The following is a 5,557-nucleotide window of genomic DNA, read 5'->3' as shown; positions in this document are numbered from 1 at the left end:
AAAAAAAAAAAAAAAAAAAAAAAAAAAAATTTTTTTTTTTTTTTTTTTTTTTAGTTGTTGATAGATCTTTATTCTATTTACTTATATGTGGTGCTGAGACTCAAACACAGTGACTCACACATGGCAGGCAAGCGCTCTACCACTGAGCTACAACCCAGCCCTCTCTTACATTTTTTAAGAAGTCAAAATAGTTTTTGGTCTTTTTTGACCACATTATAAACATGTGTTCAATACATCTCAAACAAAGCCCAGGTCTGAATGAATCTCCTGGCTCTGGGAGACGTGAACGCTCAGCACTGCAGGAGCAGGTCTTGCCAGGACACATTTTCTGCAGTGACCTTGGAGCACACTGCCACTTTAACTGGTTGCTTTTGAGAAGAATTCAATGTCAGTTCTTACCAAGTTTGTGTGGACACCCAAACGGCCAGCCTTACATGTCCACGCTTCACACCCGACATGTTCACCTGGTTCTCTTCGGCTTGCCACAGTCCCCACGCCTTCCTCGCTCTCTGCACAATGTGCAGCTCACTCACAGCACCTCATGGCCCTGAACTGACTCCCCGCTTCCTTGCCTTTCCTCCCACTCAGGATTCTCCTTCCCACAGGAAGGCCAGGACCACAGTCTACACACGTGCAAAAGTGTGCATGAGAGCAGAAGCCCATCCCTTCAGGACGGGAGTGTGTCTGTTACCATGGTGAGAGGGGGTCTAACCAGGCACAAGGACTGCCTGGTGAGCAGAGTTTGTCCTAAGAGTGTTCTTCCCCAAACTAAGTCCAGACAGCCAGGAGTGCCTCCCCACAGAAGGAGAGGAAACAAGCTCCACCATACAAAAACCTCCGCGTGTCCTGCTCGTCTCCACACAGCTCTGGCACACCTTCAAACCCATCCACTCTGCTAAACATCATTTCACAGTACAAACTGCAGCTCATTTGCTTTCTGATCAGGCTGAGTCAGAGTTCAATCCCAAGAACTATAATTTTCTTTTTTAAAAGCTCAGCAGTGCTCCGAGAACCTTATTCACTTTATTCACTGCTGCCTGAACGCCTTCCAGGGGACAGGACACTGGTGACAAGGCATGCCCCTGTCCTCGGGACCACAGCAGAATCCAGAGGAATGACAGACTAACAATCATCTGAGCAGGTGGCACAGAGAATCCCTGATTTCACCACTTGGGTTTCAAGCACTTTGGAAATGAAAGGTGGGTCACAATTTGCCCCTAGATCTCCAGGGTGCCTCAGGAACCTGCATCCTACAACAGAGGTCTCAGTACACCATGTACCCACAACCCTGCCCCAGCAGTCTCACAGCTACCAACCAAACCCCTGGTTCCAATTTAGCTACCCTGAAGCAATCCATGACTGGCCAGTGATTGTCACAAGACCACCCAAGGAAATCTCACTTCCTCAGTCACCACCTATCATCAACCAAGATGCAATGAAAACACTACAGTCTTCTGTAGGGACAAAGTGACAACCTTCCTTTTAACTGCAGGTCCTCCATCTGGAAAAGGGGATTCTAGTCTCTCCACTTCTAGAGGAAGTGACTCAAAACCACTACCTACCTAGTATGCTGATGGGTTTAGCACACCTAGACATCTCACCTTGGTTCACAGCTCTCTTCCAGCCAGGAATCTCCCTGAACCAGCACTGTCCATGAGCCACATAGAGAATTTTTAATCTTACAGTGGTTTAAACAATTAAAAGTAAAATGAAACAACAATAATTTTAGTACAATATTTAATCCTAAGTGTCAAAAACCTTAGTTCAACATGCAATCAATATAAAACAATTATATCACAGCCATTGGTGACACTAAGTCTTGAGATCTGGTGTATATTTCAGTTTGATTTGGACTATGTCAGATGATCCCACCACCTGTGGTGCGTGGCCACCATCACCTCAGTAGACAGCACAGTCAAGCTCTCCCTGCATGAAATGGTCCCATTCCCACAGGGCCAAGGATAAGGAGGACTCTCCCCTGGCTCCTTAGTGCCACTTTCTTCACAACAGGTACAAGGCTGCTCGCTTACCCACCAGGTGTGGTAGTGCAGGTAAGAGCAGCCTCCCCAGTGTGATGAGCAAGTGTCTAGAAAGCCAGGCTACTCGCTCTCCTCCCGGGGCATCACACCCTTCCAGGTTGATCCCCTTTACTGACTTTGTTAGCCCTGGCCTCTTCTTGCTTCCAGGACTGAGCACATCCTAAGCAGTCAAAAATCTCTCGATAAATACAATGCCTTCAGACATGTTGAAGCCACACAGGAAGTCCTACTTTAATTTCAGAACCAAGCCTTGCATGTGATCAATGGAGTCTTAGCAACAAATGCCTTCCACTCACAGGATGACCTTCCAGGGTGGGTGATGAGACAACTGCAAACCACACAAGGGTCTGTGAGCACTCAAGTCGGCAAAGACTGCTCTTCACCACGCAAGGGCCTCCCCTGTGGAGAAAGGACCCGTTTCACACCTATTTCCTTCCTTTCAACCCTGAAGGACAGTGCTTCCGTTGGCACCTGCAGGTACTGCCTACCTATGCAGGACTCGTGGCACCTGACAGCCCTGCTGGTAGGAAGCAGCATGACAGCCTATGGTTGGAAAGTGGCAAGCCCAGGTTCCAACCTAGTGCTGCTCCTTATTGCTCTGTGACCTCAGGCCAGTCTCCTGGGTAAGCCTCTCAGCAGCAAAGTGGGAGGTGTCTGAAGGTGAAGACACCAACAGTGCCCACTATACCTGCTACACAAAGTCAGTGTGTGGCCCCTAGGACAGAGACTGACAGAGGTGATACCTATTAAAAATTTGTTGTGGGGCTAAGGTTGTGGCTCAGTGGTAGAGCACTTGCCTAGCATGTGTGAGGCACTGAGTTTGATCCTCATCACCACATATAAGTAAATAAATAAAAATAAAACTCCATCAATAACTAAAAAAAAAATTTAAAAGGAAAACACTCATTGTGAAAGTAGTTATGGAAATTTTGACCTAAAATTTTTAAGCAATGGGTAGAAATATAGAGGAACAGGCCCTTCCACTGAAATTGAGTCTGGACACCAGAGGACCAGCAGAACCCAAGGCTGTGTGAGAAGTGCTAGTGCTACTTTCTAGTCGTTGGTTTGGTTTTCTGTGTTGACAGATGGGACGTAAGAGATGTGTATCACCTGAGGCAGCCTAAACACGTGCACGCCCATGAAACCACAATTAGGATAATATACACATCCACGAACCCCCAAATCTCCTCGCACCCGGCTGCTGTCCTTGCCCAGCCTGCCCTAACCCAGGTAACCACAAACGTGTTGGGTCGCGGCACGTCGCTGTCATGTCTTACAGGAGTGTGTGTACAGAGAAGCACATGCCCTGTGCCTTGCAATGGTCTGGCTCCCGCTGTCAGCACAACTGCCTGGAGATGCTGACACACTGCTGCCTACACAAGTTTCCATTTCTCCTGGGTAGATGGGCATGTAGGAGTGCACACCGTTGGTGCTCACCTAGGGGTGCTATGACCAGGCACACCGTCGGTACTCAGCATTTTCAGAAACTGCCTTTTCCCACCCCAGCACAGCGTGGTTCTGGTCCCGTGTCCTTGCCCCACCTCGTCATGTGGTTACTCTGATGGGTGCTCAGTGGTCTCACGGCATTTCCCTGATGGCTAATGGTCCTGAGCACTTCAAGTGCTCACCTACTGTGTGTTCTCCCATGCAGCATCTATTAAGTCACCTGCCTTTTTCGAGTCGGCTGCTCTCTTAGTACTGAGAGTCCTTTACATATTCTGTTACCAGGCATCTAGGGCTTGTGATCTGTCAATGTCTTCTACTGACCCCATGGTGTGTCTCGTTTTCCAGCAACGCCCTTCAAGGAGCAGTGTTGTATTTTGATGAAGTCCAATTTACAAATATTTTCCTTTTTGGATTCTGTCTTTGACGCCATATCTAAAATCTCTGCTTCACTCAAACTCCCAATGGTTGTTTTCTTCCGGGAGTTTTTGAATTCTAGAACATACATGCAGTCTACAATCCACTTTAGATAATTTCTGAAGGTGGTGCCAAGTTCATCTTTGCACAGAGATGGATGCCCAAACTTCAAAGAATGACAAGAAGAACACAGAGAAAGCGCATGCCCTCGCCAGGACCCACTGCCCACCAACACGGGCACGCCGGTCTCACCACTGCACTTCACACCTGCACAGAGGGGCTGCTGCACTGGATCACGCCCCACCTTCTTCCACATCAGGTGTTGGTGTGCCCACCAGCATCCAATTTGAGAAAAGGACTCTCAAGCTTTCTGGTGGAAAATAGTAGAGAAATACTGCTCCTGTCCAGACTGTCACTCATCACCTCTTGGGACCTGAAGACTTCTTGCTAAATGCTGAATGGAAGCTTGCTTTTTAAAAAAAAAAAAAAAAAAAAAAAAGATGGGTGTCTTGGGCTGGGGGTGTAGCTCGGTGGTAGAGCACTTGCCCAGCATGTGTAAGGCCCTGGTTCAATCCCACTTACCACCACACAAACCCCTGACAAAATTTACACATTGTATTTTAAGAACTGACACCTCTGGGCGCAGTGGTGCAGGCCTGTAATCCTAGTGGTTCAGGAGGCTGACAGGAGGATCTTGAGTTCAAAGCCAGCCTCGGCAAAAAGTGAGGTGTTAAGCAACTCAGTAAGACCCTGTCTCTAAATAAAATATAAAAAAGGCTGGGGTGTGGCTCAGTGCCCCGTAGTTCAATCCCTGGTACCCTGCCTCACCTCCCCCCCAAAAAAAACAACTGATGAGCATCACTTCATACGTGAAATTACCTTAATTCAGAAGTGCTTCTGGTCTGGTCTCCAACACATGTAAATCTGTCTGTAACTAAAAGAAAATGCTGTTTGCACTATGATCAGAGTGTGATGAAAATGTTCCATTGTACCAACAGTTACACTTAAGTAACAATACACTCCTCTACCTCTCCCCTATTACTGTGCCTCCCCTCAAACTGCTTCACTTGGTACCATTGTAACATTTTCTTTTTCACTATAAAAACAAAGAAATTTGGGCTGGGATTGTGGCTCAAAGGTGGAGTGTTCTCCTAGCATGTGTGAGACACTGGGTTTGATCCTCAGCACCACATAAATATAAAATAAAGACATGGTATCCACCTATAATTAAAAAAATAAATATTTTTTAAAAAAGGGCTGGGGATGTGGCTCAAGTGGTAGCACATTTGCCTAGCATGTATGAGGCACTGGGTTCGATTCTCAGCACCACATAAAAAATAAAATAAAGATATTGTGTCCACCTAAAACTAAAAAATAAATATTAAAAAAAAAAAAAAAAAAGAAATCTGATCTCAACTTCATATGAAAACACTTAGAAGCACTCTAGGGAAAACAACCTAACCCTAACCCTAACCCTGGCATTAAACCAAAAGAAAGGTGGGCAAGAAGCATTCAAAGCACCCACTGTGACAAGAGGCCCCAAGGCTGCCCTGGCCCACACCCCACACGTGGCCTGTTACTTAGGGCCTCCATCTGAATCCCTAGGAAGCCATGGCTGGCTGTCTCCAAATCCTGTCCAGCCTACAGGGGACCTTCCA

The 5,557-nt window shown here is 46.8% G+C and overlaps 1 protein-coding gene across 4 annotated transcripts in view; it reads right to left on the bottom strand.

Moving 5' to 3' along the window:
- Positions 1-4,824, bottom strand: part of Gnb1 (G protein subunit beta 1) — a 37,697-nt gene extending 32,873 nt beyond the window's left edge. For all 4 annotated transcript variants that reach the window (XM_015501512.2, XM_015501511.2, XM_015501510.2 and 1 more), the window contains exon 1: positions 4,779-4,824. The gene's annotated coding sequence lies outside the window, so the exon portion shown is untranslated. The remainder of the gene's footprint in view (positions 1-4,778) is intronic.
- Positions 4,825-5,557: the final 733 nt, after the last annotated feature.

The sequence above is a fragment of the Marmota marmota genome, unplaced genomic scaffold (genome assembly GCF_001458135.2).
Source record: "Marmota marmota marmota unplaced genomic scaffold, marMar, whole genome shotgun sequence".
NCBI lineage: Eukaryota > Metazoa > Chordata > Mammalia > Rodentia > Sciuridae > Marmota > Marmota marmota.
Note: the sequence above shows the minus strand (reverse complement) of the source record. Positions and strands in the feature narration are given on the sequence as shown.